We start from the raw sequence: 16,910 nt of genomic DNA, 5'->3' as shown, positions 1-16,910 counted from the left end.
TGTCAGTTTCACCTCTCTCAAATGTCTGTATTGGCAATAAAAATAAAAAGTTTCCAATTTAAATAGCTAGAGAATAAAAACAATTTGCCAGTAATGGGAAAAAACCTACAGCACATGTGTTCCCATGTGGTCTCCCACCCAAGTACTATCCAGGCCCAACACTGCTTAGCTTCCAAGATCAGACGAGATTGGGCGTACCCAATGTGGTATGGCTGTAGGTGAGATACAGGCACTTTGTTGCCCTCTTCTACTTCTATAACCAGGTAAGCTAATAAAAAAGTTTCCTAACATTATTGGCTTACTGAAAAAAATCATGTGTTGGTAATGTAAAAAGACCTACAGGACATAATATTAGCAGGTGGTCTCAAATTAAACTACTAATGAGGCTCAACACTGTTTAGCTGCCAAAAGCAGTTGGAATTGGGCCAAAACAGTGTTGTAAGTCTTTAGGTGATGGCTATTGTGTCTGTTTCACCTCTCTCAAATGTCTATATTGGCAATAAAAAGAAAAAGTTTCCAATTTAAATAGCTAGAGAATAAAAACAATTTGCCAGTAATGGGAAAAAACCTACAGCACCTGGTGTTCCCATGTGGTCTCCCACCCAAGTACTAACCAGGCCCAACACTGCTTAGCTTCCAAGATCAAACGAGATTGGGCGTATCCAATGTGGTATGGCTGTAGGTGAGATACAGGCACTTTTTTTGCCCTCTTCTACTTCTATAACCAGGTAAGCTAATAAAAAAGTTTCCTAACATTATTGGCTTACTGAAAAAAATCATGTGTTGCTCATGTAAAAAGACCTACAGGACATAATATTAGCAGGTGGTCTCAAATTAAACTACTAATGAGGCTCAACACTGTTTAGCTGCCAAAAGCAGTTGGAATTGGGCCGAAACAGTGTGGTAAGTCTTTAGGTGATGGCTATTGTGTCTGTTTCACCTCTCTCAAATGTCTGTATTGGCAATAAAAACAAAAAGTTTCCAATTTAAATAGCTAGAGAATAAAAACAATTTGCCAGTAATGGGAAAAAACCTACAGCACCTGGTGTTCCCATGTGGTCTCCCACCCAAGTACTAACCAGGCCCAACACTGCTTAGCTTCCAAGATCAGGCGTATCCAACGTGGTATGGCTGTAGTTGAGATACAGGCACTTTTTTGCCCTCTTCTACTTCTATAACCAGGTAAGCTAATAAAAAAGTTTCCTAACTGTATTGGCGTACTGAAAAAAATCATGTGTTGGTAAAGTAAAAAGACCTACAGGACATTATATTAGCAGGTGGTCTCAAATTAAACTACTAAAGAGGCTCAACACTGTTTAGCTGCCAAAAGCAGTTGGAATTGGGCGGAAACAGTGTGGTAAGTCTTTAGGTGATGGCTATTGTGTCTGTTTCACCTCTCCCAAATGTCTGTATTGGCAATAAAAAGAAAAAGTTTCCAATTTAAATAGCTAGAGAATAAAAACAATTTGCCAGTAATGGGAAAAAACCTACAGCACCTGGTGTTCCCATGTGGTCTCCCACCCAAGTACTAACCAGGCCCAACACTGCTTAGCTTCCAAGACCAGATGAGATTGGGCGTATCCAATGTGGTATGGCTGTAGGTGAGATACAGTCACTTTTTTGCCCTCTTCTACTTCTATAACCAGGTAAGCTAATAAAAAAGTTTCCTAACATTATTGGCTTACTGAAAAAAATCATGTGTTGGTAATGTAAAAAGACCTACAGGACATAATATTAGCAGGTGGTCTCAAATTAAACTACTAATGAGGCTCAACACTGTTAGGTGCCAAAAGTAGTTGGAATTGGGCCGAAACAGTGTGGTAAGTCTTTAGGTGATGGCTATTGTGTCAGTTTCACCTCTCTCAAATGTCTGTATTGGCAATAAAAAGAAAAAGTTTCCAATTTAAATAGCTAGAGAATAAAAACAATTTGCCAGTAATGGGAAAAAACCTACAGCACCTGGTGTTCCCATGTGGTCTCCTACCCAAGTACTGACCAGCCCCAACACTGCTTAGCTTCCAAAATCAGACGAGATTGGGCGTATCCAATGTGGTATGGCTGTAGGTGAGATGCAGTCACTTTTTTGCCCTCTTCTACTTCTATCTAAAGGTAAGCTAATAAAAAAGTTTCCTAACTGTATTGGCTTACTGAAAAAAATCATGTGTTTGCAATGTAAAAAGACCTACATAATATCAGCAGGTGGTCTCAAATTAAACTACTAAAGAGGCTCAACACTATTTAGCTGCCAAAAGCAGTTGGAATTGGGCCGAAACAGTGTGGTAAGTCTTTAGGTGATGGCTATTGTGTCTGTTTGACCTCTCCCAAATGTCTGTATTGGCAATAAAAAGAAAAAGTTTCCAATTTAAATAGCTAGAGAATAAAAACAATTTGCCAGTAATGGGAAAAAACGTACAGCACCTGGTGTTCCCATGTGGTCTCCCACCCAAGTACTAACCAGGCCCAACACTGCTTAGCTTCCAAGATCAGACGAGAGTGGGCGAATCCAATGTGGTATGGCTGTAGGTAAGATACAGGCACTTTTTTGCCCTCTTCTACTTCTATAACCAGGTAAGCGAATAAAAAAGTTTCCTAACTGTATTGGCTTACTGAAAAAAATCATGTGTTGGTAATGTAAAAAGACCTACAGGACATAATATTAGCAGGTGGTCTCAAATTAAACTACTAAAGAGGCTCAACACTGTTTAGCTGCCAAAAGCAGTTGGAATTAGGCCGAAACAGTGTGGTAAGTCTTTAGGTGATGGCTATTGTGTCTGTTTGACCTCTCCCAAATGTCTGTATTGGCAATAAAAATAAGAAGTTTCCAATTTAAATAGCTAGAGAATAAAAACAATTTGCCAGTAATGGGAAAAAACCTACAGCACCTGGTGTTCCCATGTGGTCTCCAACCCAAGTACTAACCAGGCCCAACAATGCTTAGCTTCCAAGATCAGACGAGATTGGGCGTATCCAATGTGGTATGGCTGTAGGTGAGATAGAGTCACTTTTTTGCCCTCTTCTACTTCTATAACCAGGTAAGCTAATAAAAAAGTTTCCTAACATTATTGGCTTACTGAAAAAAATCATGTGTTGGTAATGTAAAAAGACCTACAGGACATAATATTAGCAGGTGGTCTCAAATAAACTACTAATGAGGCTCAACACTGTTTAGCTGCCAAAAGCAGTTGGAATTGGGCCAAAACAGTGTGGTAAGTCTTTAGGTGATGGCTATTGTGTCTGTTTCACCTCTCTCAAATGTCTGTATTGACAATAAAAAGAAAAAGTTTCCAATTGAAATAGCTATAGAATAAAAACAATTTGCCAGTAATGGGAAAAAACCTACAGCACCTGGTGTTCCCATGTGGTCTCCCACCCAAGTACTAACCAGGCCCAACACTGCTTAGCTTCCAAGATCAGACGAGATTGGGCGTATCCAATGTGGTATGGCTGTAGGTGAGATACAGTCACTTTTTTGCCCTCTTCTACTTCTATAACCAGGTAAGCTAATAAAAAAGTTTCCTAACTGTATTGGCTTACTGAAAAAGTCATGTGTTGGTAATGTAAAAAGACCTACGGGACATAATATTAGCAGGTGGTCTCAAATTAAACTACTAAAGAGGCTCAACACTATTTAGCTGCCAAAAGCAGTTGGAATTGGACCGAAACAGTGGGGTAAGTCTTTAGCTGATGGCTATTGTGTCTGTTTGACCTCTCCCAAATGTCTGTATTAGCAATAAAAAGAAAAAGTTTCCAATTTAAATAGCTAGAGAATAAAAACAATTTGCCAATAATGGGAAAAAACCTACAGCACCTGGTGTTCCCATGTGGTCTCCCACCCAAGTACTAACCAGGCCCAACACTGCTTAGCTTCCAAGATCAGACAAGATTGGGCGTATCCAATGTGGTATGGCTGTAGGTGAGATACAGCTATTTTTTTGCCCTCTTCTACTTCTATAACCAGGTAAGCTAATAAAAAAGTTTCCTAACATTATTGGTATTACTGAAAAAAATCATGTGTTGCTAATGTAAAAAGACCTACAGGACATAATATTAGCAGGTGGTCTCAAATTAAACTACTAATGAGGCTCAACACTGTTTAGCTGCCAAAAGCAGTTGGAATTGGGCCGAAACAGTGTGGTAAGTCTTTAGGTGATTTCTATTGTGTCTGTTTTACCTCTCTCAAATGTCTGTATTGGCAATAAAAAGAAAAAGTTTCCAATTTAAATAGCTAGAGAATAAAAACAATTTGCCAGTAATGGGAAAAAAACCTACAGCACCTGGTGTTCCCATGTGGTCTCCCACCCAAGTACTAACCAGGCCCAACACTGCTTAGCTTTCAAGATCAGACGAGATTGGGCGTATCCAATGTGGTATGGCTGTAGGTGAGATACAGGCACTTTTTTGCCCTCTTCTACTTCTATAACCAGGTAAGCTAATAAAAAAGTTTCCTAACTGTATTGGCTTACTGAAAAAAATCATGTGTTGGTAATGTAAAAAGACCTACAGGACATAATATTAGCAGGTGGTCTCAAATTAAACTACTAAAGAGGCTCAACACTGTTTAGCTGCCAAAAGCAGTTGGAATTAGGCCGAAACAGTGTGGTAAGTCTTTAGGTGATGGCTATTGTGTCTGTTTGACCTCTCCCAGATGTCTGTATTGGCAATAAAAAGAAAAAGTTTCCAATTTAAATAGCTAGAGAATAAAAACAATTTGCCAGTAATGGGAAAAAACCTACAGCACGTGGTGTTCCCATGTGGTCTCCCAACCAAGTACTAACCAGACCCAACACTGCTTAGGTTCCAAGATCAGACGAGATTGGGCGTACCCAATGTGGTATGGCTGTAGGTGAGATACAGGCACTTTTTTGCCCTCTTCTACTTCTATAACCAGGTAAGCTAATAAAAAAGTTTCCTAACATTATTGGCTTACTGAAAAAAATCATGTGTTGGTAATGTAAAAAGACCTACAGGACATAATATTAGCAGGTGGTCTCAAATTAAACTACTAATGAGGCTCAACACTGTTTAGCTGCCAAAAGCAGTTGGAATTGGGCCAAAACAGTGTTGTAAGTCTTTAGGTGATGGCTATTGTGTCTGTTTCACCTCTCTCAAATGTCTATATTGGCAATAAAAAGAAAAAGTTTCCAATTTAAATAGCTAGAGAATAAAAACAATTTGCCAGTAATGGGAAAAAACCTACAGCACCTGGTGTTCCCATGTGGTCTCCCACCCAAGTACTAACCAGGCCCAACACTGCTTAGCTTCCAAGATCAAATGAGATTGGGCGTATCCAATGTGGTATGGCTGTAGGTGACATACAGTCACTTTTTTGCCCTCTTCTACTTCTATAACCAGGTAAGCTAATAAAAAAGTTTCCTAACATTATTGGCTTACTGAAAAAAATCATGTGTTGCTCATGTAAAAAGACCTACAGGACATAATATTAGCAGGTGGTCTCAAATTAAACTACTAATGAGGCTCAACACTGTTTAGCTGCCAAAAGCAGTTGGAATTGGTCCGAAACAGTGTGGTAAGTCTTTAGGTGATGGCTATTGTGTCTGTTTGACCTCTCTCAAATGTCTGTATTGGCAATAAAAAGAAAAAGTTTCCAATTTAAATAGATAGAGAATAAAAACAATTTGCGAGTAATGGGAAAAAACCTACAGCACCTGGTGTTCCCATGTGGTCTCCCACCCACGTACTATCCAGACCCAACACTGCTTAGCTACCAAGATCAGACGAGAATGGGCGTATCCAATGTGGTATGGCTGGAGGTGAGACACAGGCACTTTTTTGCCCTCTTCTACTTCTATAACAAGGTAAGCTAATAAAAAGTTTCCTAACTGTATTGGCTTACAGAATAAAATCATGTGTTGGTAAAGTAAAAAGACCTACAGGACATAATATTAGCAGGTGGTCTCAAATTAAACTACTAAAGAGGCTCAACACTGTTTAGCTGCCAAAAGCAGTTTGAATTGGGCCGAAACAGTGTAAAGTCTTAAGGGGATGGCTATTGTGTCTGTTTGACCTCTCCCAAATGTCTGTATTGGCAATAAAAAGAAAAAGTTTCCAATTTAAATAGCTAGAGAATAAAAACAATTTGCCAGTAATGGGAAAAAACCTACAGCACCTGGTGCTCCCATATGGTCTCCCACCCAAGTACTAACCAGGCCCAACACTGCTTAGCTTCCAAGATCAGACAAGATTGGGAGTATCCAACGTGGTATGGCTGTAGGTGAGATACAGGCACTTTTTTGCCCTCTTCTACTTCTATCTAAAGGTAAGCTAATAAAAAAGTTTCCTAACTGTATTAACTTACTGAAAAAAATCATGTGTTGCTAATGTAAAAAGACCTACAGGACATAATATTAGCAGGTGGTCTCAAATTAAACTACTAATGAGGCTCAACACTGTTTAGCTGCCAAAAGCAGTTGGAATTGGCCCGAAACAGTGAGGTAAGTCTTTAGGTGATGGCTATTGTGTCTGTTTCACCTCTCTCAAATGTCTGTATTGGCAATAAAAAGAAAAAGTTTCCAATTTAAATAGCTAGAGAATAAAAACAATTTGCCAGTAATGGGAAAAACCTACAGCACCTGGTGTTCCCATGTGGTCTCCTACCCAAGTACTGACCAGCCCCAACACTGCTTAGCTTCCAAAATAAGACGAGATTGGGCGTATCCAATGTGGTATGGCTGTAGGTGAGATGCAGTCACTTTTTTGCCCTCTTCTACTTCTATCTAAAGGTAAGCTAATAAAAAAGTTTCCTAACTGTATTGGCTTACTGAAAAAAATCATGTGTTTGCAATGTAAAAAGACCTACAGGACATAATATCAGCAGGTGGTCTCAAATTAAACTACTAAAGAGGCTCAACACTATTTAGCTGCCAAAAGCAGTTGGAATTGGGCCGAAACAGTGTGGTAAGTCTTTAGGTGATGGCTATTGTGTCTGTTTGACCTCTCCCAAATGTCTGTATTGGCAATAAAAAGAAAAAGTTTCCAATTTAAATAGCTAGAGAATAAAAACAATTTGCCAGTAATGGGAAAAAACCTACAGCACCTGGTGTTCCCATGTGGTCTCCCACCCAAGTACTAACCAGGCCCAACACTGCTTAGCTTCCAAGATCAGACGAGAGTGGGCATATCCAATGTGGTATGGCTGTAGGTAAGATACAGGCACTTTTTTGCCCTCTTCTACTTCTATAACCAGGTAAGCGAATAAAAAAGTTTCCTAACTGTATTGGCTTACTGAAAAAAATCATGTGTTGGTAATGTAAAAAGACCTACAGGACATAATATTAGCAGGTGGTCTCAAATTAAACTACTAAAGAGGCTCAACACTGTTTAGCTGCCAAAAGCAGTTGGAATTAGGCCGAAACAGTGTGGTAAGTCTTTAGGTGATGGCTATTGTGTCTGTTTGACCTCTCCCAAATGTCTGTATTGGCAATAAAAATAAGAAGTTTCCAATTTAAATAGCTAGAGAATAAAAACAATTTGCCAGTAATGGGAAAAAACCTACAGCACCTGGTGTTCCCATGTGGTCTCCCACCCAAGTACTAACCAGGCCCAACAATGCTTAGCTTCCAAGATCAGACGAGATTGGGCGTATCCAATGTGGTATGGCTGTAGGTGAGATAGAGTCACTTTTTTGCCCTCTTCTACTTCTATAACCAGGTAAGCTAATAAAAAAGTTTCCTAACATTATTGGCTTACTGAAAAAAATCATGTGTTGGTAATGTAAAAAGACCTACAGGACATAATATTAGCAGGTGGTCTCAAATAAACTACTAATGAGGCTCAACACTGTTTAGCTGCCAAAAGCAGTTGGAATTGGGCCGAAACAGTGTGGTAAGTCTTTAGGTGATGGCTATTATGTCTGTTTCACCTCTCTCAAATGTCTGTATTGGCAATAAAAAGAAAAAGTTTCCAATTTAAATAGCTAGAGAATAAAAACAATTTGCCAGTAATGGGAAAAACCTACAGCACCTGGTGTTCCCATGTGGTCTCCCACTCAAGTACTAACCAGGCCCAACACTGCTTAGCTTCCAAGATCAGACGAGATTGGGCGTATCCAATGTGGTATGGCTGTAGGTGAGATACAGTCACTTTTTTGCCCTCTTCTACTTCTATAACCAGGTAAGCTAATAAAAAAGTTTCCTAACATTATTGGCTTACTGAAAAAAATCATGTGTTGGTAATGTAAAAATACCTACAGGACATAATATTAGCAGGTGGTCTCAAATTAAACTACTAAAGAGGCTCAACACTATTTAGCTGCCAAAAGCAGTTGGAATTGGGCCGAAACAGTGTGGTAAGTCTTTAGGTGATGGCTATTGTGTCTGTTTGACCTCTCCCAAATGTCTGTATTGGCAATAAAAAGAAAAAGTTTCCAATTTAAATAGCTAGAGAATAAAAACAATTTGCCAGTAATGGGAAAAAACCTACAGCACCTGGTGTTCCAATGTGGTCTCCCACCCAAGTACTAACCAGGCCCAACACTGCTTAGCTTCCAAGATCAGACGAGATTGGGCGTATTCAATGTGGTATGGCTGTAGTTGAGATAGAGTCACTTTTTTGCCCTCTTCTACTTCTATAACCAGGTAAGCTAATAAAAAAGTTTCCTAACATTATTGGCTTACTGAAAAAAATCATGTGTTGGTAATGTAAAAAGACCTACAGGACATAATATTAGCAGGTGGTCTCAAATTAAACTACTAATGAGGCTCAACACTGTTTAGCTGCCAAAAGCAGTTGGAATTGGGCCGAAACAGTGTGGTAAGTCTTTAGGTGATGGCTATTATGTCTGTTTCACCTCTCTCAAATGTCTGTATTGGCAATAAAAAGAAAAAGTTTCCAATTTAAATAGCTAGAGAATAAAAACAATTTGCCAGTAATGGGAAAAAACCTACAGCACCTGGTGTTCCCATGTGGTCTCCCACCCAAGTACTAACCAGGCCCAACACTGCTTAGCTTCCAAGATCAGACGAGATTGGGCGTATCCAATGTGGTATGGCTGTAGGTGAGATGCAGGCACTTTTTTGCCCTCTTCTACTTCTATCTAAAGGTAAGCTAATAAAAAAGTTTCCTAACATTATTGGCTTACTGAAAAAAATCATGTGTTGGTAATGTAAAAAGACCTACAGGATATAATATTAGCAGGTGGTCTCAAATTAAACTACTAATGAGGCTCAACACTGTTTAGCTGCCAAAAGCAGTTGGAATTGGGCCAAAACAGTGTGGTAAGTCTTTAGGTGATGGCTATTGTGTCTGTTTCACCTCTCTCAAATGTCTATATTGGCAATAAAAAGAAAAAGTTTCCAATTTAAATAGCTAGAGAATAAAAACAATTTGCCAGTAATGGGAAAAAACCTACAGCACCTGGTGTTCCCATGTGGTCTCCCACCCAAGTACTAACCAGGCCCAACACTGCTTAGCTTCCAAGATCAGACGAGATTGGGCGTATCCAATGTGGTATGGCTGTAGGTGAGATACAGTCACTTTTTTGCCCACTTCTACTTCTATAACCAGGTAAGCTAATAAAAAAGTTTCCTAACATTATTGGCTTACTGAAAAAAATCATGTGTTGCTCATGTAAAAAGACCTACAGGACATAATATTAGCAGGTGGTCTCAAATTAAACTACTAATGAGGCTCAACACTGTTTAGCTGCCAAAAGCAGTTGGAATTGGGCCGAAACAGTGTGGTAAGTCTTTAGGTGATGGCTATTGTGTCTGTTTCACCTCTCTCAAATGTCTGTATTGGCAATAAAAACAAAAAAGTTTCCAATTTAAATAGCTAGAGAATAAAAACAATTTGCCAGTAATGGGAAAAAACCTACAGCACCTGGTGTTCCCATGTGGTCTCCCACCCAAGTACTAACCAGGCCCAACACTGCTTAGCTTCCAAGATCAGGCGTATCCAACGTGGTATGGCTGTAGGTGAGATACAGGCACTTTTTTGCCCTCTTCTACTTCTATATCCAGGTAAGCTAATAAAAAAGTTTCCTAACTGTATTGGCTTACTGAAAAAAATCATGTGTTGGTAAAGTAAAAAGACCTACAGGACATGATATTAGCAGGTGGTCTCAAATTAAACTACTAAAGAGGCTCAACACTGTTTAGCTGCCAAAAGCAGTTGTAATTGGGCCGAAACAGTGTGGAAAGTCTTTAGGTGATGGCTATTGTGTCTGTTTGACCTCTCCCAAATGTCTGTATTGGCAATAAAAAGAAAAAGTTTCCAATTTAAATAGCTAGAGAATAAAAACAATTTGCCAGTAATGGGAAAAAACCTACAGCACCTGGTGTTCCCATGTGGTCTCCCACCCAAGTACTAACCAGGTCCAACACTGCTTAGCTTCCAAGATCAGATGAGATTGGGCATATCCAATGTGGTATGGCTGTAGGTGAGATACAGTCACTTTTTTGCCCTCTTCTACTTCTATAACCAGGTAAGCTAATAAAAAAGTTTCCTAACATTATTGGCTTACTGAAAAAAATCATGTGTTGGTAATGTAAAAAGACCTACAGGACATAATATTAGCAGGTGGTCTCAAATAAACTACTAATGAGGCTCAACACTGTTTAGCTGCCAAAAGCAGTTGGAATTGGGCCGAAACAGTGTGGTAAGTCTTTAGGTGATTTCTATTGTGTCTGTTTTACCTCTCTCAAATGTCTGTATTGGCAATAAAAAGAAAAAGTTTCCAATTTAAATAGCTAGAGAATAAAAACAATTTGCCAGTAATGGGAAAAAACCTACAGCACGTGGTGTTCCCATGTGGTCTCCCACCCAAGTACTAACCAGGCCCAACACTGCTTAGCTTCCAAGATCAGACGAGATTGGGCGTATCCAATGTGGAATGGCTGTAGGTGAGATACAGTTACTTTTTTGCCCTCTTCTACTTCTATAACCAGGTAAGCTAATAAAAAAGTTTCCTAACATTATTGGCTTACTGAAAAAAATCATATGTTGCTAATGTAAAAAGACCTACACCATATTAGCAGGTGGTCTCAAATTAAACTACTAATGAGGCTCAACACTGTTTAGCTGCCAAAAGCAGTTGGAATTGGGCCGAAACAGTGTGGTAAGTCTTTAGGTGATTTCTATTGTGTCTGTTTTACCTCTCTCAAATGTCTGTATTGGCAATAAAAAGAAAAAGTTTCCAATTTAAATAGCTAGAGAATAAAAACAATTTGCCAGTAATGGGAAAAAAACCTACAGCACCTGGTGTTCCCATGTGGTCTCCCACCCAAGTACTAACCAGGCCCAACACTGCTTAGCTTCCAAGATCAGACGAGATTGGGCGTATCCAATGTGGTATGGCTGTAGGTGAGATACAGGCACTTTTTTGCCCTCTTCTACTTCTATAACCAGGTAAGCTAATAAAAAAGTTTCCTAACTGTATTGGCTTACTGAAAAAAATCATGTGTTGGTAATGTAAAAAGACCTACAGGACATAATATTAGCAGGTGGTCTCAAATTAAACTACTAAAGAGGCTCAACACTGTTTAGCTGCCAAAAGCAGTTGGAATTAGGCCGAAACAGTGTGGTAAGTCTTTAGGTGATGGCTATTGTGTCTGTTTGACCTCTCCCAGATGTCTGTATTGGCAATAAAAAGAAAAAGTTTCCAATTTAAATAGCTAGAGAATAAAAACAATTTGCCAGTAATGGGAAAAAACCTACAGCACGTTTTGTTCCCATGTGGTCTCCCACCCAAGTACTAACCAGGCCCAACACTGCTTAGCTTCCAAGTTCAGACGAGATTGGGCGTATCCAATGTGGAATGGCTGTAGGTAAGATACTGTTACTTTTTTGCCCTCTTCTACTTCTATAACCAGGTAAGCTAATAAAAAAGTTTCCTAACATTATTGGCTTACTGAAAAAAATCATGTGTTGCTAATGTAAAAAGACCTACAGGACATAATATTAGCAGGTGGTCTCAAATTAAACTACTAATGAGGCTCAACACTGTTTAGCTGCCAAAAGCAGTTGGAATTGGGCCGAAACAGTGTGGTAAGTCTTTAGGTGATTTCTATTGTGTCTGTTTTACCTCTCTCAAATGTCTGTATTGGCAATAAAAAGAAAAAGTTTCCAATTTAAATAGCTAGAGAATAAAAACAATTTGCCAGTAGTGGGAAAAAAACCTACAGCACCTGGTGTTCCCATGTGGTCTCCCACCCAAGTACTAACCAGGCCCAACACTGCTTAGCTTCCAAGATCAGACGAGATTGGGCGTATCCAATGTGGTATGGCTGTAGGTGAGATACAGGCACTTTTTTGCCCTCTTCTACTTCTATAACCAGGTAAGCTAATAAAAAAGTTTCCTAACTGTATTGGCTTACTGAAAAAAATCATGTGTTGGTAATGTAAAAAGACCTACAGGACATAATATTAGCAGGTGGTCTCAAATTAAACTACTAAAGAGGCTCAACACTGTTTAGCTGCCAAAAGCAGTTGGAATTAGGCCGAAACAGTGTGGTAAGTCTTTAGGTGATGGCTATTGTGTCTGTTTGACCTCTCCCAGATGTCTGTATTGGCAATAAAAAGAAAAAGTTTCCAATTTAAATAGCTAGAGAATAAAAACAATTTGCCAGTAATGGGAAAAAACCTACAGCACGTGGTGTTCCCATGTGGTCTCCCAACCAAGTACTAACCAGACCCAACACTGCTTAGGTTCCAAGATCAGACGAGATTGGGCGTACCCAATGTGGTATGGCTGTAGGTGAGATACAGGCACTTTTTTGCCCTCTTCTACTTCTATAACCAGGTAAGCTAATAAAAAAGTGTCCTAACATTATTGGCTTACTGAAAAAAATCATGTGTTGGTAATGTAAAAAGACCTACAGGACATAATATTAGCAGGTGGTCTCAAATTAAACTACTAATGAGGCTCAACACTGTTTAGCTGCCAAAAGCAGTTGGAATTGGGCCAAAACAGTGTTGTAAGTCTTTAGGTGATGGCTATTGTGTCTGTTTCACCTCTCTCAAATGTCTATATTGGCAATAAAAAGAAAAAGTTTCCAATTTAAATAGCTAGAGAATAAAAACAATTTGCCAGTAATGGGAAAAAACCTACAGCACCTGGTGTTCCCATGTGGTCTCCCACCCAAGTACTAACCAGGCCCAACACTGCTTAGCTTCCAAGATCAAATGAGATTGGGCGTATCCAATGTGGTATGGCTGTAGGTGACATACAGTCACTTTTTTGCCCTCTTCTACTTCTATAACCAGGTAAGCTAATAAAAAAGTTTCCTAACATTATTGGCTTACTGAAAAAAATCATGTGTTGCTCATGTAAAAAGACCTACAGGACATAATATTAGCAGGTGGTCTCAAATTAAACTACTAATGAGGCTCAACACTGTTTAGCTGCCAAAAGCAGTTGGAATTGGGCCGAAACAGTGTGGTAAGTCTTTAGGTGATGGCTATTGTGTCTGTTTCACCTCTCTCAAATGTCTGTATTGGCAATAAAAAGAAAAAGTTTCCAATTTAAATAGCTAGAGAATAAAAACAATTTGCCAGTAATGGGAAAAAAACCTACAGCACCTGGTGTTCCCATGTGGTCTCCCACCCAAGTACTAACCAGGCCCAACACTGCTTAGCTTCCAAGATCAGACAAGATTGGGCGTATCCAATGTGGTATGGCTGTAGGTGAGATACAGGCACTTTTTTGCCCTCTTCTACTTCTATAACCAGGTAAGCTAATAAAAAAGTTTCCTAACTGTATTGGCTTACTGAAAACAATCATGTGTTGGTAATGTAAAAAGACATACAGGACATAATATTAGCAGGTGGTCTCAAATTAAACTACTAAAGAGGCTCAACACTATTTAGCTGCCAAAAGCAGTTGGAATTGGGCCGAAACAGTGTGGTAAGTCTTTAGGTGATGGCTATTGTGTCTGTTTGACCTCTCCCAAATGTCTGTATTGGCAATAAAAAGAAAAAGTTTCCAATTTAAATAGCTGGTGAATAAAAACAATTTGCCAGTAATAAGAAAAAACCTACAGCACCTGGTGTTCCCATGTGGTCTCCCACCCAAGTACTAACCAGGCCCAACACTGCTTAGCTTCCAAGATCAGACGAGAGTGGGCGTATCCAATGTGGTATGGCTGTAGGTAAGATACAGGCACTTTTTTGCCCTCTTCTACTTCTATAACCAGGTAAGCGAATAAAATTTTTTCCTAACTGTATTGGCTTACTGAAAAAAATCATGTGTTGGTAATGTAAAAAGACCTACAGGACATAATATTAGCAGGTGGTCTCAAATTAAACTACTAAAGAGGCTCAACACTATTTAGCTGCCAAAAGCAGTTGGAATTGGGCCGAAACAGTGTGGTAAGTCTTTAGGTGATGGCTATTGTGTCTGTTTGACCTCTCCCAGATGTCTGTATTGGCAATAAAAAGAAAAAGTTTCCAATTTAAATAGCTAGAGAATAAAAACAATTTGCCAGTAATGGGAAAAAACCTACAGCACGTGGTGTTCCCATGTGGTCTCCCACCCAAGTACTAACCAGAACCAACACTGCTTAGCTTCCAAGATCAGACGAGATTGGGCGTATCCAATGTGGTATGGCTGTTGGTGAGAAACAGGCACTTTTTTGCCCTCTTCTACTTCTATAACCAGGTAAGCTAATAAAAAAGTTTCCTAACATTATTGGCTTACTGAAAAAAATCATGTGTTGGTAATGTAAAAAGACGTACAGGACATAATATTAGCAGGTGGTCTCAAATTAAACTACTAATGAGGCTCAACACTGTTTAGCTGCCAAAAGCAGTTGGAATTGGGCCAAAACAGTGTTGTAAGTCTTTAGGTGATGGCTATTGTGTCTGTTTCACCTCTCTCAAATTTCTATATTGGCAATAAAAAGAAAAAGTTTCCAATTTAAATAGCTAGAGAATAAAAACAATTTGCCAGTAATGGGAAAAAACCTACAGCACGTGGTGTTCCCATGTGGTCTCCCACCCAAGTACTAACGAGGCCCAACACTGCTTAGCTTCCAAGATCAGGCGTATCCAATGTGGTATGGCTGTAGATGAGATACAGTTACTTTTTTGCCCTCTTCTACTTCTATAACCAGGTAAGCTAATAAAAAAGTTTCCTAACATTATTGGCTTACTGAAAAAAATCATGTGTTGCTAATGTAAAAAGACCTACAGGACATAATATTAGCAGGTGGTCTCAAATTAAACTACTAATGAGGCTCAACACTGTTTAGCTGCCAAAAGCAGTTGGAATTGGGCCGAAACAGTGTGGTAAGTCTTTAGGTGATGGCTATTGTGTCTGTTTCACCTCTCTCAAATGTCTGTATTGGCAATAAAAAGAAAAAGTTTCCAATTTAAATAGCTAGAGAATAAAAACAATTTGCCAGTAATGGGAAAAAAACCTACAGCACCTGGTGTTCCCATGTGGTCTCCCACCCAAGTACTAACCAGGCCCAACACTGCTTAGCTTCCAAGATCAAACGAGATTGGGCGTATCCAATGTGGTATGTCTGTAGGTGAGATACAGGCACTTTTTTGCCCTCTTCTACTTCTATAACCAGGTAAGCTAATAAAAAAGTTTCCTAACTGTATTGGCTTACTGAAAAAAATCATGTGTTGGTAATGTAAAAAGACCTACAGGACATAATATTAGCAGGTGGTCTCAAATTAAACTACTAAAGAGGCTCAACACTGTTTAGCTGCCAAAAGCAGTTGGAATTAGGCCGAAACAGTGTGGTAAGTCTTTAGGTGATGGCTATTGTGTCTGTTTCACCTCTCTCAAATTTCTATATTGGCAATAAAAAGAAAAAGTTTCCAATTTAAATAGCTAGAGAATAAAAACAATTTGCCAGTAATGGGAAAAAACCTACAGCACCTGGTGTTCCCATGTGGTCTCCCACCCAAGTACTAACCAGGCCCAACACTGCTTAGCTTCCAAGATCAAACGAGATCGGGCGTATCCAATGTGGTATGGCTGTAGGTGAGATACAGTCACTTTTTTGCCCTCTTCTACTTCTATAACCAGGAAAGCTAATAAAAAAGTTTCCTAACATTATTGGCTTACTGAAAAAAATCATGTGTTGCTCATGTAAAAAGACCTACAGGACATAATATTAGCAGGTGGTCTCAAATTAAACTACTAATGAGGCTCAACACTGTTTAGCTGCCAAAAGCAGTTGGAATTGGGCCGAAACAGTGTGGTAAGTCTTTAGGTGATGGCTATTGTGTCTGTTTCACCTCTCTCAAATGTCTGTATTGGCAATAAAAACAAAAAGTTTCCAATTTAAATAGCTAGAGAATAAAAACAATTTGCCAGTAATGGGAAAAAACCTACAGCACCTGGTGTTCCCATGTGGTCTCCCACCCAACTACTAACCAGGCCCAACACTGCTTAGCTTCCAAGATCAGGCGTATCCAACGTGGTATGGCTGTAGTTGAGATACAGGCACTTTTCTGCCCTCTTCTACTTCTATAACCAGGTAAGCTAATAAAAAAGTTTCCTAACTGTATTGGCTTACTGAAAAAAATCATGTGTTGGTAAAGTAAAAAGACCTACAGGACATGATATTAGCAGGTGGTCTCAAATTAAACTACTAAAGAGGCTCAACACTGTTTAGCTGCCAAAAGCAGTTGGAATTGGGCCGAAACAGTGTGGAAAGTCTTTAGGTGATGGCTATTGTGTCTGTTTGACCTCTCCCAAATGTCTGTATTGGCAATAAAAAGAAAAAGTTTCCAATTTAAATAGCTAGAGAATAAAAACAATTTGCCAGTAATGGGAAAAAACCTACAGCACATGGTGTTCCCATGTGGTCTCCCACCAAAGTACTAACCAGGCCCAACACTGCTTAGCTTCCAAGATCAGATGAGATTGGGCGTATCCAATGTGGTATGGCTGTAGGTGAGATACAGTCACTTTTTTGCCCTCTTCTACTTCTATA

At 39.3% G+C, this 16,910-nt stretch overlaps 26 non-coding genes and 11 pseudogenes across 26 annotated transcripts; all 37 read right to left on the bottom strand.

Moving 5' to 3' along the window:
• Positions 1-102: 102 nt before the first annotated feature.
• On the bottom strand, positions 103-220 carry LOC146035078 (5S ribosomal RNA). Its single transcript, XR_014460482.1, has one exon. It is a non-coding gene; the product is annotated as a 5S ribosomal RNA (ribosomal RNA).
• A 345-nt stretch (positions 221-565) lies between these two features.
• Positions 566-684, bottom strand: LOC146030555 (5S ribosomal RNA). The gene has a single exon (XR_014456045.1). It is a non-coding gene; the product is annotated as a 5S ribosomal RNA (ribosomal RNA).
• A 346-nt stretch (positions 685-1,030) lies between these two features.
• On the bottom strand, positions 1,031-1,139 carry LOC146029283 (5S ribosomal RNA; annotated as a pseudogene).
• A 345-nt stretch (positions 1,140-1,484) lies between these two features.
• Positions 1,485-1,603, bottom strand: LOC146030804 (5S ribosomal RNA). The gene has a single exon (XR_014456288.1). It is a non-coding gene; the product is annotated as a 5S ribosomal RNA (ribosomal RNA).
• A 344-nt stretch (positions 1,604-1,947) lies between these two features.
• Positions 1,948-2,066, bottom strand: LOC146028281 (5S ribosomal RNA; annotated as a pseudogene).
• A 340-nt stretch (positions 2,067-2,406) lies between these two features.
• Positions 2,407-2,525, bottom strand: LOC146035165 (5S ribosomal RNA). The gene has a single exon (XR_014460568.1). It is a non-coding gene; the product is annotated as a 5S ribosomal RNA (ribosomal RNA).
• Positions 2,526-2,870: 345 nt separating this feature from the next.
• Positions 2,871-2,989, bottom strand: LOC146033446 (5S ribosomal RNA). The gene has a single exon (XR_014458856.1). It is a non-coding gene; the product is annotated as a 5S ribosomal RNA (ribosomal RNA).
• A 344-nt stretch (positions 2,990-3,333) lies between these two features.
• On the bottom strand, positions 3,334-3,452 carry LOC146028144 (5S ribosomal RNA). The gene has a single exon (XR_014455189.1). It is a non-coding gene; the product is annotated as a 5S ribosomal RNA (ribosomal RNA).
• Positions 3,453-3,796: 344 nt separating this feature from the next.
• On the bottom strand, positions 3,797-3,915 carry LOC146031918 (5S ribosomal RNA). The gene has a single exon (XR_014457370.1). It is a non-coding gene; the product is annotated as a 5S ribosomal RNA (ribosomal RNA).
• Positions 3,916-4,262: 347 nt separating this feature from the next.
• Positions 4,263-4,381, bottom strand: LOC146031411 (5S ribosomal RNA). The gene has a single exon (XR_014456877.1). It is a non-coding gene; the product is annotated as a 5S ribosomal RNA (ribosomal RNA).
• A 345-nt stretch (positions 4,382-4,726) lies between these two features.
• LOC146028477 (5S ribosomal RNA) lies at positions 4,727-4,845 on the bottom strand (annotated as a pseudogene).
• A 345-nt stretch (positions 4,846-5,190) lies between these two features.
• Positions 5,191-5,309, bottom strand: LOC146032083 (5S ribosomal RNA). Its single transcript, XR_014457529.1, has one exon. It is a non-coding gene; the product is annotated as a 5S ribosomal RNA (ribosomal RNA).
• Positions 5,310-5,654: 345 nt separating this feature from the next.
• On the bottom strand, positions 5,655-5,773 carry LOC146028717 (5S ribosomal RNA; annotated as a pseudogene).
• Positions 5,774-6,115: 342 nt separating this feature from the next.
• Positions 6,116-6,234, bottom strand: LOC146033939 (5S ribosomal RNA). Its single transcript, XR_014459347.1, has one exon. It is a non-coding gene; the product is annotated as a 5S ribosomal RNA (ribosomal RNA).
• Positions 6,235-6,578: 344 nt separating this feature from the next.
• LOC146029208 (5S ribosomal RNA) lies at positions 6,579-6,697 on the bottom strand (annotated as a pseudogene).
• A 345-nt stretch (positions 6,698-7,042) lies between these two features.
• Positions 7,043-7,161, bottom strand: LOC146033657 (5S ribosomal RNA). Its single transcript, XR_014459067.1, has one exon. It is a non-coding gene; the product is annotated as a 5S ribosomal RNA (ribosomal RNA).
• A 345-nt stretch (positions 7,162-7,506) lies between these two features.
• LOC146030536 (5S ribosomal RNA) lies at positions 7,507-7,625 on the bottom strand. The gene has a single exon (XR_014456027.1). It is a non-coding gene; the product is annotated as a 5S ribosomal RNA (ribosomal RNA).
• A 343-nt stretch (positions 7,626-7,968) lies between these two features.
• On the bottom strand, positions 7,969-8,087 carry LOC146030877 (5S ribosomal RNA). Its single transcript, XR_014456358.1, has one exon. It is a non-coding gene; the product is annotated as a 5S ribosomal RNA (ribosomal RNA).
• Positions 8,088-8,432: 345 nt separating this feature from the next.
• Positions 8,433-8,551, bottom strand: LOC146032950 (5S ribosomal RNA). The gene has a single exon (XR_014458361.1). It is a non-coding gene; the product is annotated as a 5S ribosomal RNA (ribosomal RNA).
• Positions 8,552-8,896: 345 nt separating this feature from the next.
• Positions 8,897-9,015, bottom strand: LOC146028132 (5S ribosomal RNA). The gene has a single exon (XR_014455188.1). It is a non-coding gene; the product is annotated as a 5S ribosomal RNA (ribosomal RNA).
• A 345-nt stretch (positions 9,016-9,360) lies between these two features.
• LOC146028121 (5S ribosomal RNA) lies at positions 9,361-9,479 on the bottom strand. The gene has a single exon (XR_014455187.1). It is a non-coding gene; the product is annotated as a 5S ribosomal RNA (ribosomal RNA).
• A 346-nt stretch (positions 9,480-9,825) lies between these two features.
• Positions 9,826-9,934, bottom strand: LOC146029026 (5S ribosomal RNA; annotated as a pseudogene).
• Positions 9,935-10,279: 345 nt separating this feature from the next.
• Positions 10,280-10,398, bottom strand: LOC146031488 (5S ribosomal RNA). Its single transcript, XR_014456954.1, has one exon. It is a non-coding gene; the product is annotated as a 5S ribosomal RNA (ribosomal RNA).
• A 344-nt stretch (positions 10,399-10,742) lies between these two features.
• Positions 10,743-10,861, bottom strand: LOC146033824 (5S ribosomal RNA). Its single transcript, XR_014459233.1, has one exon. It is a non-coding gene; the product is annotated as a 5S ribosomal RNA (ribosomal RNA).
• A 341-nt stretch (positions 10,862-11,202) lies between these two features.
• LOC146028109 (5S ribosomal RNA) lies at positions 11,203-11,321 on the bottom strand. The gene has a single exon (XR_014455185.1). It is a non-coding gene; the product is annotated as a 5S ribosomal RNA (ribosomal RNA).
• Positions 11,322-11,666: 345 nt separating this feature from the next.
• On the bottom strand, positions 11,667-11,785 carry LOC146028140 (5S ribosomal RNA; annotated as a pseudogene).
• A 346-nt stretch (positions 11,786-12,131) lies between these two features.
• LOC146028095 (5S ribosomal RNA) lies at positions 12,132-12,250 on the bottom strand. Its single transcript, XR_014455183.1, has one exon. It is a non-coding gene; the product is annotated as a 5S ribosomal RNA (ribosomal RNA).
• A 345-nt stretch (positions 12,251-12,595) lies between these two features.
• On the bottom strand, positions 12,596-12,714 carry LOC146028473 (5S ribosomal RNA; annotated as a pseudogene).
• A 345-nt stretch (positions 12,715-13,059) lies between these two features.
• Positions 13,060-13,178, bottom strand: LOC146032071 (5S ribosomal RNA). Its single transcript, XR_014457518.1, has one exon. It is a non-coding gene; the product is annotated as a 5S ribosomal RNA (ribosomal RNA).
• Positions 13,179-13,524: 346 nt separating this feature from the next.
• LOC146031917 (5S ribosomal RNA) lies at positions 13,525-13,643 on the bottom strand. Its single transcript, XR_014457369.1, has one exon. It is a non-coding gene; the product is annotated as a 5S ribosomal RNA (ribosomal RNA).
• Positions 13,644-13,988: 345 nt separating this feature from the next.
• Positions 13,989-14,107, bottom strand: LOC146032791 (5S ribosomal RNA). Its single transcript, XR_014458209.1, has one exon. It is a non-coding gene; the product is annotated as a 5S ribosomal RNA (ribosomal RNA).
• A 345-nt stretch (positions 14,108-14,452) lies between these two features.
• LOC146028077 (5S ribosomal RNA) lies at positions 14,453-14,571 on the bottom strand (annotated as a pseudogene).
• Positions 14,572-14,916: 345 nt separating this feature from the next.
• LOC146029740 (5S ribosomal RNA) lies at positions 14,917-15,025 on the bottom strand (annotated as a pseudogene).
• A 346-nt stretch (positions 15,026-15,371) lies between these two features.
• Positions 15,372-15,490, bottom strand: LOC146032707 (5S ribosomal RNA). Its single transcript, XR_014458130.1, has one exon. It is a non-coding gene; the product is annotated as a 5S ribosomal RNA (ribosomal RNA).
• A 345-nt stretch (positions 15,491-15,835) lies between these two features.
• LOC146031060 (5S ribosomal RNA) lies at positions 15,836-15,954 on the bottom strand. Its single transcript, XR_014456537.1, has one exon. It is a non-coding gene; the product is annotated as a 5S ribosomal RNA (ribosomal RNA).
• A 345-nt stretch (positions 15,955-16,299) lies between these two features.
• LOC146029538 (5S ribosomal RNA) lies at positions 16,300-16,408 on the bottom strand (annotated as a pseudogene).
• Positions 16,409-16,753: 345 nt separating this feature from the next.
• Positions 16,754-16,872, bottom strand: LOC146032081 (5S ribosomal RNA). Its single transcript, XR_014457527.1, has one exon. It is a non-coding gene; the product is annotated as a 5S ribosomal RNA (ribosomal RNA).
• Positions 16,873-16,910: the final 38 nt, after the last annotated feature.

This window comes from Crinia signifera, chromosome 8 (genome assembly GCF_055691185.1).
Source record: "Crinia signifera chromosome 8, ASM5569118v1, whole genome shotgun sequence".
NCBI classification, from domain to species: Eukaryota; Metazoa; Chordata; class Amphibia; order Anura; family Myobatrachidae; genus Crinia; species Crinia signifera.
Note: the sequence above shows the minus strand (reverse complement) of the source record. Positions and strands in the feature narration are given on the sequence as shown.